Source organism: Cervus elaphus, chromosome 17, assembly GCF_910594005.1.
Source record: "Cervus elaphus chromosome 17, mCerEla1.1, whole genome shotgun sequence".
Classification (NCBI taxonomy): Eukaryota; Metazoa; Chordata; class Mammalia; order Artiodactyla; family Cervidae; genus Cervus; species Cervus elaphus.
Genome location: NC_057831.1, coordinates 5,189,892 through 5,203,256, shown reverse-complemented (window position 1 = coordinate 5,203,256; position 13,365 = coordinate 5,189,892). Strand labels below are relative to the sequence as shown.

Here is a 13,365-nt window from a genome sequence, read left to right as displayed (position 1 = left end):
TATTCAGAGGCCAAAAGAACTGAAAAAAGTAATTATGCCCTGGAGCACCTAACCAGCACCCATAATATGTAACTCAGATAAACGAATATTTTAAAAGATCTCACAAGACTACAGTCTAAGCCAAAACTGAAAATACTTTGATCCTAGAGCTCTGTAAATTCCTGGATACACTCACTGAATGTGGGCTTGTGACTGTTTCCATTTAGTCCCCGTTTGCTGGTGCGAGGGAGCGCATGGCAGCCTGATGGGGAGTCTGGCACTGACTTTCCCATGCTTCTGCCTTAGAGGAAGATCTCTTAACATGCCATTTATAAGACAAACACTCCCGAGCCTCATATGCTCACACTGGCGCGTTAGCCTGTTTTGCCTGCAGAGTCAGTGGAAATCACATTTGCTGTGCTTATTTTGATGCTCACCCAGATCCCTGTAGGGCTTAAGGAGATTAAACCCTTGTGATAGACAGATTGTTGGTACTGAACGCTCCATTACTCAGCCTTCTCCAGGGGATCGGGAGGCAGACTGGCGGCAAGTGATGCAGACCTAAGTCCAGCTGCGACGCCCTCCAGTGCCCAGTGACCCCTGAACAGGAAACACGTGCTTTCCAGGAAACGCAGAGTGCCGAAGTCCATGCGCTTGCCTTGTCTTCCTATTGTTCTGTTTGGCCGTAACAGGATCAAAGGCCAGATGATTTTCACAAGCAGTGTGCCATGTGCCCTTTCTCAAACCAAATGCTGACAATAAATATTTCTGGTGGTGTTGGCAGAAAATTCTCCATGCATATCCTGATTTCCACATGTCTTATGAACAGAGGCATTGATTCCCTTTGTTCTGGACTATCTTTTCAAGGATATGAGTGTAGCAAACAGCCTTGGAAGGCAGAAACTGTGCTCCCTCCCAAGGAAAGGGCACGTTTGATTTCTATCCAGTATAGTAAAACAGTGGAATTGCCTGTTACAGAAGATGTGGTTTCCCTGAACTCAGGGTTCATCTTCCCTTACACAGCTTAGTGCACAGGCAGAAGGTATCACCTGGCCTTCTTCACACTGTCTGTATAACTTGGAAACGAGGATTTGGTGCAAAAATTATGATACTTTGGCTGTTGTTATTGCTGTGAGTAATAAACTGTCTTTTGTTTCTGACCCAGGAGTCTTGGCTCTTCTGCCAGCATCCATGAAGACTGGTGTGTATGTGTGTCCTCATCATTCAGTCGTGTCCAACTCTGTGCGACCCCATGGACTGTAGCTCACCAGGCTCCTCTGTCCATGGGACTCTCCAGGCAAGAATACGGGTGGATTGCCACATCCTCCTCCAGGGGATCTTTCCACCCCAGGGATCAAACCCTTGTCTCCTATGTCTTCTACCTTGCAGGCAGATTCTGTACTTACTGAGCCATCAGGTAAGACTTGTAGGTTAGTTTATTACCTTATAAGTAGGGTAAAATTTTAGACCCTTCAAAATATTTGACAGTTTTTATTCCTTATGATTATATAAAGACATATGTGTTATATGTTTGAATGCATATATATATTATCTATTTACATTCTTGCATGTGTAATAAGATTTTACTGTTATATATATGTATAAATGTATATATAAAATCTTATAATTTTTAATATGACAATTGCATTGTTGTCACTTGAACAAAAACTGCCTTCGTTTTTAGCGCTATTTATAAACACAGAACGCAGAATCACACTCAGTCCTTTACAAAACGTCCTTACCTTCACTAGGCGTACTTCATCGTCCAAGGACAGAGAAGCCCCAGGAAGACAGTAGGCGCTGGAACAGCAGCTGCACGGCACTGGAACAATGTTCAGGAGATACCCCGCATCCAAGGGCAAAGGAGAAGCCCCCGCAAGATGGTGGGAGGGGCGAAACTGCATTTAGAATCAAACCCCATCCCCGCCAGAGACACTCAGAGGGCTCAAGAAAACCTTGTGCGCACCAGGACCCAGAGACCGCCCAGAGCCTGAGCCAGAACTGTGTCTGAGTGTCTCCTGTGGAGGTACGGGTCAGCAGTGGACTGCTGGAAGGGCAGGGGCTCTGGGTGCAGTAGACCTGGGTGTGGCATAAGCCCTCTTGGAGGAGGTTGCCATTAACCCCACCATAGAGCTGCCAGAACTTACACAGGATGGGGAAACAGACTCTTGGAGGACACAAAAAAAGCTTATGTGCACCAGGACCCAGGAGAAAGGAGTAACGACACCACAGGAGACTGACCCAGACTTGCCCGTGAGTGTCCAGGAGTCTCCGGCAGAGGTGTGGGTTGGTGATGGCCTGCTGCAGGGTTGGGGGGCAATGAGTGTAGCAATGCCTATATGGGACCTTTGGAAGGAGGCCGCCATTATCTTCATTATCTCCACCATAGTTTGGCCCCAGGTAAATAACAGGGAGGGAACACAGCCACGCCCATCAACAGAAAATGAGATTAAAGATTTACTGAGCATGGCCCCACCCATCAGAACAACTTTCCCCCTCAGTCACTCTTTCCCATCAGGAAGATTCCATAAGCCTCTTATCTTTCTCCATTAGAGGGCAGACAGACTGAAAACCACAATCACGGAAAACTAACCAATCTGAACACATGGACCACAGCCTTGTCTAACTCAATGAAACCCCATGCCGGGTGTGGGGCCACACAAGACGGACGGATCATGGTGGAGAGGTCTGACAGAATGTGGTCCACTGGAGAAGGGAATGGCAAACCACTTCAGTATTCTTCCCTTGAGAATCCGATTAACAGTATGAAAAGGCAAAAGACAGAACACTGAGAGATGAATTCCCCAGGTTGGAGTGCCGAATATGCAACTGGAGATCAGTGGAGAACTAACTTGAAAAAGATTGAAGAGATGGACCCAAAGCAAAAACAATACCCAGTTGTGGATGTGACCAGTGATGGAAGTAAAGTCCAATGCTGTAAAGAGCAATATTGCATAGGAACCTGGAATGTTAGGTCCATGAATCAAGGCAAATTGGAAGTGGCAAACAGGAGATGGCAAGAGTGAACGTCAACATTCTAGGAATCAGCAAACTAAGATGTACTGGAATGGGTGAATTTAACTCAGATGACCATTATATATACTACTGTGGGCAGGAATCCCTTAGAAGAAATGGAGTAGCCATCATGGTCAACAAAAGAGTCTGAAATGCAATACTTGGATGCCGTCTCAAAACCGACAGAATGATTTCTGTTAGTTTCCAAGGCAAACCATTCAATACCACTGTAATCCAAGTCTATGCCCTGACCAGTAATGCTGAAGAAGCTGAATTTAAACAGTTCTATGAAGACCTACAAGACCTTCTAGAATTAACATCCAAAAAAGATGCCCTTTCATTATAGGGAACTGGAATGCAAAAGGATGAAGTCAAGAAATACCTGGAGTAACAGGCAAATTTGGCCTTGGAGTACAGAATGAAGCAGGGCAAAGGCTAATAGAGTTTTGCCAAGAGAATGCACTGGTCATAGCAAAACCCTCCTCCAACACAAGAGAAGACTCTACACGTGGACATCACCCGATGGTCAATACCAAAATGAGATGGATTATATTCTTTGCAGCCAAAGATGGAGAAGCTCTATACAGTCAGCAAAAAACAAGACTGGGAGCTGACTGTGGCTCAGATCATGGACTCCTTATTGCCAAATTCAGACTTAAATTGAAGAAAGTGGGGAAAACCACTAGATCATTCAGGAATAACAAATCAAATCCCTTTCGATTATACAGTGGAAATGAGAAAGATTCAAGGGATTAGATCTGATAGTCAGAGTGCCTGAACAACTATGGCTGGAGGTTCATGACATTGTACAGGAGACAGGGATTAAGACCATCCCCATGAAAAAGAAATGCAAAAAGGCAAAACAGTTGTCTGAGGAGGCCTTACAAATAGCTGTGAAAAGAAGAGAAGCAAAAAGCAAAGGAGAAAAGGAAAGATATTCCCATCTGAATGCAGAGTTCCAAAGAATAGCAAGGGGAGATAAGAAAGCCTTCCTCAGTGATCAATGCAAAGAAATAGAGGAAAACAATAGAATGGGAAAGACTAGAGGTCTCTTCCAGAAAATTAGAGATATCAAGGGAACATTTCATGCAAAGATGGGCACAATAAAGGACAGAAATGATATGGATGTAACAGAAGCAGAAGATATTAAGAAGAGGTGGCAAGAATACACAGAAGAATTATACAAAAAAGATCTTCATGACCCAGATAATCACGATGATATGATCACTCCCCTTGAGCCAGACATCCTGGAATGTGAAGTCAAGTGGGCCTTAGGAAGCATCACTACAAACAAAGCTAGTGGAGGTTATGGGATTTCAGTTGAGCTATTTCAAATCCTAAAAGATGATGCTGTGAAAGTGCTGCACTCAATATCCAAGCAAATTTGGAAACTCAGCAATGGCCACAGGACTGGAAAAGATCAGTTTTCATTCCAATCCTAAAGAAAGGCAATGCCAAAGAATGCTCAAACTACTGCACAATTGCACTCATCTCACACACTAGTAATGCTCAAAATTCCCCAAGCTAGGCTTCAACAGTGAGTGAACCGTGAACTTCCAGATGTTCAAGCTGGATTTAGAAAAGGCAGAGGAACCAGAGATCGAATTGCCCACATCCGTTGGATCACCAAAAAAGCAAGAGAGTTCCAGAAAAACATCTACTTCTGCTTTATCGACTACGCCAAAGCCTTGACTGTGTGGATCATAACAAACTATGGAAAATTCTTAAGGAGATGGGAATACCAAGCCACCTGACCTGCCTCCTGTGAAATCTGTATGCAGGTCAGGAAGAAACAGTTGGAACTGGACATGGAACAACAGACTGGTTTGAAATAGGAAAAGGAGTACGTCAAGGCTGTATATTGTCACCCTGCTTATTTAACTTATATGCAGAGTACATCATGAGAAACGCTGGGCTGTATGAAGGACAAGCTGGAATCAAGATTGCCAGGAGAAATATCAATAACCCCAGATATGCAGATGCCACCACCCTTATGGCAGAAAGTGAAGAAGAACTAAAGAGCCTCTTGATGAAAGTGAAAGAGGAGAGTGAAAAAGCTGGCTTAAAGCTCAACATTCAGAAAACTAAGATCACGGCATCTGGTCCCATCACCTCATGGCAAATAGATGGGGAAACAGTGACAGACTTTATCTTTGGGGTCTCCAAAATCCCTGCAGATGGTGACTGCGGCCATGAATTTAAAAGATGCTTGCTCCTTGGAAGGAAAGTCATGACCAACCTAGACAGCATATTAAAAAGCAGAGACATTACTTTGTTAACAAAGATCCTTCTAGTCAAGGCTATGGTTTTTCCAGTAGTCCTGTATGGATGTTAAGAACTGGACTATAACGAAAGCTGAGCACCGAAGAATTGCTGCTTTTGAACTGTGGTGTTGGAGAATACTCTTGAGAGTCCCTTGGATTGCAAGGAGATCCAACCAGTCCATCCTAAAGGAAATCAGTCCTGAATATTCATTGGAAGGACTGATGCTATAGCTGAAACTCCAATACTTTGGCCACCTGATGGGAAGAAGTGACTCATTGGAAAAGACCCTGATGCTGGGAAAGATGGAAGGCAGGAGGAGAAGGGGACTGCAGGGAACGAGATGGTTGGGTGGCATCACCGACTCAACGGACATGCATTTGAGTAAACCCCGGGAGTTGGTGATGGACAGGGAGGCCCGGCGTGCTGCCATCTTTGGGGTCGCAAAGATTCAGATACAACCGAGGGACTGAACTGCACTGATCTTGGCAATAACTAGTTCCTTAGCTTCAACAAGAAGGAAACAATGAACAATTTTTGTCAAAAGTACATAGCAAATGAATGCCCTTTTAAATTTTGAATTAGCAAATCCATTATAATTTTATCTTAAGCTATTTTTATTTTAAAAAAGATGTGGCTTCCCTAGTGGCTCAGATGGTAAAGAATCTGCCCGCAATGTGGGAGACCTGGGTTCAAATCCTGGGTTAGGAAGATCCCCTGGAGAAGGGAATGGCAACCCACTCCAGTATTCTTGCCTGGAGAAGTCCTTGGACAGAGGAACCTGGCAAGCTACAGTCACAAGAGTTGGACACAACTGAGTGACTTTCATACTTCACACATACAAAAAATATATGTGACATTGGTGTGAGTAGTTATAATGATAAATATAATAATAATAAACATAATCCCCCTGAGCTCCAGAAAACTTTGAACCTTCAAAAAAGGTTTTGTGGGATAAAATTATGGTATCATGCAGTGAGGACAGTGAAAGGCAACATCTGGTCCCAAGCTCTATTAAAATTATCTGAGCCTCCCTCTAGAAAATCACTTTTTAGAGATTATCCACCTCATCCATCTCCAGAAAGAGAAAACTTAATTCTCTGTGTGCACCCGCATATGAATATTTGACAGACAAAATTTTCTGAACTCTTTGTTATATTGAAGGGATACTCGTTTCCCTGAATTTCACATTTACTTCTGCTTCTGATGGAATCAAATTTCTAATAAGGGTTCCAATATTTTGTTGACATTCACCAGCCTGTGAAATCAATGACTTTAAACATCAGTTTCTTCCTCTGTATGGTGGGCACAGTAGTGGCCTCTTCCATGTCTAATGTGAGGGTACAATGAGCTTTAACACATAGTGCCCGGGAGGTAGAGGTTATAGCTTTTCCTTACCTTCATTTTATGGGATGCTTACAGATGACAGCGCTGTTATTTCCCTGCGTTGATGTTGGGGTGCAGTCTGGTCCAGTGGGCACATTACAATGTATCCCACTCCATTCCTAGATTACATCCACCACCCAAGTTCACATTAAAACAGTCTCAGCTTTAATATTCTCTTGATTATAGATTTCGGTTTGAAGATAGCATGACATTTCTGTTGGAAAATGGGAGTCTTTCCTCTACTCTTAGATGAGTTAATGTTAAGACCTTCCACAGTGAAATACTTGTCTTCAGTCTATTAGTTTCATATGGCTCCAAATAAAGTATCTTAAGCTTTGATGCTTGAAATAAGAAAAAACAATTATTGTAGTGAGGTTTAAATCTTTACTAATATATATATATAAGTGTATATATATATATTAGTATATATATATATAACTTTAGAGCTATACAACTTGAGTAGTTAGAATCTCACCAGTTTTTCATACTTGGCTACAATTCACTTCTTTTGAATATGAAGTCTATATTGAATGTGCCCTCAGCCTCTTAAATATTTTTCATATGTATACTCATAAATTTTCCTTCATTCACAAAACACATTTCCTACTATATACATTATAAAACATATAAAACTATGAATCTTAAAGGGGAGTTAAATTTGAAAGAGTATATAAGCTTTAATTTATTAACTGTAGTTAAAGATAGTGCATAGAAGTCTTTATTTCAGATAGTTCTTCTTTGATAATTTCAAATCACTGTGGCCTTTATACCAGTGGATCTGATTAGATAATCACTGTTTTTGTGATATAGTTGACAAAAAGATAATAGCAACAATAGGTGTCAGCATTCCTGTTTCCTTATTGGGTTTTACTTGGATTGTTGGTATTGTTGTTAATCCCTGTTCACAGAGCTTTTTTAAGGCATGTATTTGTTTTGTGAAGTATGGTAATCAAAACTAGATAATAATCGATCGATCTGTTTAACTACAGTGCCTGGCAATATGCTGCAAGCAAATGTGAGTGAGAACCAAAAGATACTCTCTCCCAGATGTGGAGCTCTCACCTCACCTACTTTGGGTGATAAAACTTTCTGGTACATGAACTGAGTAAGTAGTGTCAGTCTCTACTGAAAAAGAATTGGGCTTTTTCTTTTTTAGTTAAGAATCAACAGCCAAGAGAAATTGAGTATTTTCTTGCAACACCAGTGAATCCTGTTTCTTAGGTTTGTCTGGAGCTCTTGTGCTGCGTTCCACGGGGACCTCTGCCTTACTGAGGTAAACAGCTTGGAGGGGTACTGTCTGTGTACACACTCCCACATTTTGTAGGAAGCGAAATGCCCAGCCAATAGCTTGCATCGTCATTTGAGGGGAGGCCACTTACACTGAGTGTGCACACATGCTAAGTAACTTCAGTCATGTCCGACTCTTCGTGACTTTCTGGACTGTGGTCCCCCAGGCTCTGCTGTCCATGGGATTCTCCAGGCAAGAGTACTGGAGCAGGTTGCTAGGCTCTCCTCCAGGGGATCTTTTCCATCGGGGGATCAAACCCACATGTCTTTCGTCTCCTGCACTGGTAGGCAGGTTCTTTACCACTAGCACCACCTGGGAAGCCCCTGAGGCTACATGTAGGCAGCAGAGCCAGTGAAGGAGATACATATGCCATCAAATTTTAACAAGACAGGCAACTAGTTTAGACATTTCAACCTACAAATAAACCTCCTAGAGATCAACCTGACCTATGAAGACTATATACATTGGCAAAAGGCACTGCATCGGCACTCTCATCTTTTATTTGGGGACACAACACTGCGTGGTGAGAAGCCAGAGAAAAAGGAATGACTTGGGGAATGTCTCATAGTGTGGGATTTGTCCCAGAGACTCTCCCAAGTGCCCCACTGAGGAGCAAGCCATAACATACGTTACTCAGTACTAGCTGCGCAAAAACAAGTGAGATTTCCCTGGGCACTGAGGTTCCAGATTGTTTCTCAAAGGGTCACATCAGTTATTGTCATTTTTTGTCATCTCCGAAACATGATTAATTAGAGTGATCCAAATTTCTACGTGGCTACGTCACACACTTCTTTGCTTCCCCACCTGTTTTGTCCAGAGTGTTGACCAACACGCCCCACTTGCTGTGCCTCATCCAAGCTTAAAGAACGAGTCTTACTACGGGCTGCAAAGAAACAGCGAAGGTGGTAGAACTAACGACATATAAGCAACTGGCAAAAACAGTGATTTAGTAAAGCATGCAGAAGGGAGACCTAATTAAGTTCTGTTCTCTTCAGTAGTATATAAAATGCAAGGATCTACTAGCTGAAACCTATTTACATGTAAATGCTGAATCCTGTACCCACCAGAATCACACATAGATTGCCTTTTTGTTGGAAGAAACTGACAACTGTTGGGCAAAAACATCAGTGAAAATTAAAAACTGATGTATGGGGGAGAATACTCTGAGTTTATTCCCTGATGTGAAGTGAAGCCTCTTAGAATAGAATCTTTTTATTTTCAACTTTTTAAAACAAGAAAATCCCACATTATCCAGCAGATGTTGCCTGGAGAATTACTGTCCATCTCAGGCTTTTTGAGGTTTTCAGTCACTTAATACTCTTAACTAACTTCCATCAAACATTTCCACAGATAAAATCCTCTCTAAGCCACCTAAATCCTTGTTGGAAAATGGAAGATTTATAAAAAAGATGCTACACTTTGCAGCCCCATAGATGTTTACTGTTGCCAGCATGTATAACCAGAGCCCTCCGACACCACCCACAGCCTAGGCGTGGATAAGTGCATGCTCTGGGGAACCGTTGTGTCTTGCTTGGTGATTGTGCTATTTTCAGAATTAGCAGTTGCCCCCCTTTGTTGTTTAGTTACTCAGTCGTGTCCGACTCTTTTGACCCCATGAACTGTAGCCCACCAGGCTGCTCTGTCCAAAGATTTCTCCAGACAAGAATGCTGGAGTGGGTTGCTGTTCCCTTCTCCAAGGGATTTTCCTGACCCAGGGATTGAACCTGCATCTCCTGCTTGGCAGATTCTCTACAACTGAGACACCTGAGAGGCCCCCTTAAGATGTTACAAATGTACTTCTCAATTATAAAACTTATTTCTCAGGACTTTTGATTTTGTTAGACTGAATCTGGTTGTTGCACTAAAATAGCAAAGGAACAGTGAAAATAGTTCTCCAAGTTTTTTCAGGATGGGAAATAAGAATCGGAATAATCAGAGTTGATATGCAAGTTGATGCACTTGCAATCTAGGGGAAATTTTATTTCAGCCACACTGTGTTTGGTTATTGATTCCAACTCCCTGCAATAGGCAGTGGGACAAATTGTAACTGACCATGGGCTTGTAGCAGGAAGAGGCTGAGGACAAACACTGGACAACTGGTGAGTAGATTAATTACAATGAAAACCAACATGCCAAATTTAGTAAGACTCTGCATCTTAGTTTTAAGAAGGTATCCTGTTATTTGGAAATGAGAGAAATACTGGCCCCTGCAGAGTCTTCCTGCAGGGAGATGAGCGCAGAGCTGCGGCTCAGGATCAGCAATTTCTCCTTCAGCTGATATGTTATAGGAGAGAGAAGTCTGGAGAGTCTGGACTATTTAGTGAATTTCCCAGAGCAAAATATATGCTTGAATAAGTGAGATTTGAAGCACTGCACTTTTTCCTTTCAGTCTTTGAGAAAGTTTAAAATTAAAAATGGAAAGAGTATAGAAAGCAGTCTGTTAGTTCATTCAGTAACTATTGAACATACACTATGGACCAGCCTCTGTTCTAATTTTCTGAGCCTAATTTTCCTTATATGTAATACAAATCATCCTGCATAGTTCTAATATGTGTTGAGTCTTCTGGGAACATAGCTACCATACAAGGCATGGTGGCTTGCTTTGTGTTGTTCTTTGTTCTTAAGTTTTCCAGGAGTTGCTCACCATTTCTCAAGATCAGAATGGAGACGGCAGTGCTGTTCATGGCCCTTGTCATCAGCACAGCAGATCTGGCGTGGTCTGCATCTATGCCCCTGCTCCCATGAGTCTCCCTGGGCATCTAATTGTTCTAGCACTATTTGGTGAAAAGACAACCCTCTCTCCACTGAATTTCCTTTACACCTTCATTGGAGCAACTGTCCCTGAATATGTGGACTTTGTCCATCTATTTAATACTTGTGTCAAACTCAATTATTAACCAATATAGCTTGAAACTAGGTAGGATAAGGCTTCCATGTCTTTAACTTTCTAAAAATTATTTCAACTATTCTCATCATTTGCATTCCTATATGAATTTTAGAATCACCATATTGATTTCTTTAAAAAAACACTCAAGAAATTTTGGCCTGGATTGTGTTGAAGCTATAGACCTATCTAGGAAGAATTGCCATTTTAGCAATATTGAGTCTTTCAGCCTATGAACAAAGCATATTTCTTCATTATTTGGATATTTAAGATTGCTCTGGCAATGATTTATAGTTTTCTGATCTTGCACATCTTTTATTAGGTTTGTCCCAAAGTACTTTATATTTTTGATACTGTTTTAAATGATTTTCAGTTTCTCATTATTCAATGTATGGAAAAAGAATTGATATTTGTATAATGATCTTGTATCCTACAACCTTACTAAGTGCATTTGTGAGTTGTTTTTTTGTAGATTCTATCACATTTTCTGTGTTAATGACCATGTTGTCCAAGAATAATAGTGACTAGAACTTTCAATACAGTGTTGACTCGAAGTCTTTAGACATTCTATTTTCTTGCTAATCTCAGGGGAGAAAGTATTCATTCACCATGAAGTATGACGCTTGCTATTGAGTTTTGCTCACGATCTATCTCAGGTTGAAAAAGTCTCCTGCTTCTAATTTGCCAAGAATTTTATCAGATATCGTTTTGTCAAACGTGTTTTTTCTGTGTCTACTGAGATGACATCAGTTTTTTTACTTTGTTAATATTGTGAATTTCCTTGAGATCTGAATGTTAGGCCAACCTTGTATCCCTTGGCACCAACCCCATTACTGACACTAGAGGTTTGTGAGACAGAAGAGAAAAAGCCTCCATCATATATATGAGACACATATCAGCGGAGCTGGAAGGTGAGCATATACACTTATAAAAAACTGGAAGCTATAGGAGAGAATGCTGAAACAGGCAGCATCAGAAGACACAGGAGAAGCGAAAGGGCAGAGGATGGCAGGGCCTAGGGGTGACCGCTGATGAACAACATGGGCTGTATTAGGAACAAAATGTCCAGAACATTACAGGGATGAAAATACGGTAGAGTACTTAGTTGTCTGGAAGCCTTGCATCGGGGCATTGTCTAAAAATGCATGACACGGTGCTCTGAGGGTCCAGGAACCAACCGTCTTCTGTCAGCTGTCAGTTGCAGCAACTGCAGTACCTACAATGCTTGACAGCTGGGTGTTCTGAGCACGGTCCAGACACTAGTCTCCCTGTGTGCAGGTTCACAGGACGGAGCAGGGCCCAGAGACTGTGGTTCCCGACATGAGCCAGGCTAGAGAAGGCCACATACGAAGCCTGATACGATAGCTGTTGAATCTGAACTCCTGTTCCTGTGTCATTTCAGTAAGACCAAAAAAAATTTATCAGCACAGAAATTTATTTGAATTCAAAATATGATTATATTTCAGTTCAGCTGCTCAGTCGTGTCCGACTCCTTGCGACCCCATGAATCGCAGCACGCAGGCCTCCCTGTCCATCACCAACTCCCAGAGTTTACCCAAACCCATGTCCATTGAGTCAGTGATGCCATCCAGCCATCTCATCCTCTATCGTCCCTTTCTCCTCCTACCCCCAATCCCTCCCAGCATCAGGGTCTTTTCCAATGAGTCAGCTCTTTGCATGAGGTGGTCAAAGTACTGGAGTCAGCTTCAGCATCAGTCCTTCCAATGAACACCCAGGACTTTAAAGCACATATCACTGGCTCTGAAACAGTTCTAAAGAAGTCATTCTTCTGAAGTAAAAAAAAATATGTAGTAAGAATGTTCAAGGAAGCAAAAATATATTTTAACAAGTTTGCTAAGTATTGGGAGTTGTTACAAGGGCACCCCAAAATAACATAACAGAGTCCAAATTACGTAACATGCAAAGCAAGGAGTTCTTTTACTTTATCACCTCCTGGAAAATAAACCATAGCCTCAGAATTCAAGACCACCACCACTGGGTTAACAGGACAAACTTTCTGGGGGACACAGGCAGTAATTCACTGTACTTCCCCGTTCCCTAACTCATTTCCTCATACCAGTTTATTTTCCTTCCTTGAGGAAGGTCACTGTCAACCTCCAAACAAGCCTTGCTCCCTTAGCTGTGCTGTCCATCCCTGAACCGTAACATCTGGGGATCTGCTCTTTCATTCCCACTGAAGTTAATTTTGCTGCATCCAATTGAATCTGAAGATAGAAATTTACACTGCAAAATATAAAGATCTTTTGAATCATTATATTTTGGAATTCTCTGCCATGTTTCTCTTCCATTGTTAACACTGCATAGTTATATGGTCAATAATATACTTATTTGCACTTACATCTAAATATATCATTTAAGTTACACCTGAGGAATTACTATGTTAGACCTGAGTAAAACAGAACTAGCTTAACTTCCAGTTTGGTCACAGTCAGTTCTTTTGCATACAAAGGAAAGCAGACAAAGAGAAGAACAAGCACCGAGTTTGATCCTTTTCAGAATTAAATGCCATGTTCAGATGGGACACAGCTGG

At 41.8% G+C, this 13,365-nt stretch overlaps 1 long non-coding RNA gene across 1 annotated transcript in view; it reads left to right on the top strand.

Annotated features, from left to right (window-relative positions):
• The first annotated feature begins 1,954 nt into the window (after positions 1–1,954).
• Positions 1,955–13,365, top strand: part of LOC122673316 — a 30,042-nt gene continuing 18,631 nt past the window's right edge. The window contains exon 1 of the long non-coding RNA XR_006334666.1: positions 1,955–2,005. This is a non-coding gene — a long non-coding RNA (uncharacterized LOC122673316). The remainder of the gene's footprint in view (positions 2,006–13,365) is intronic.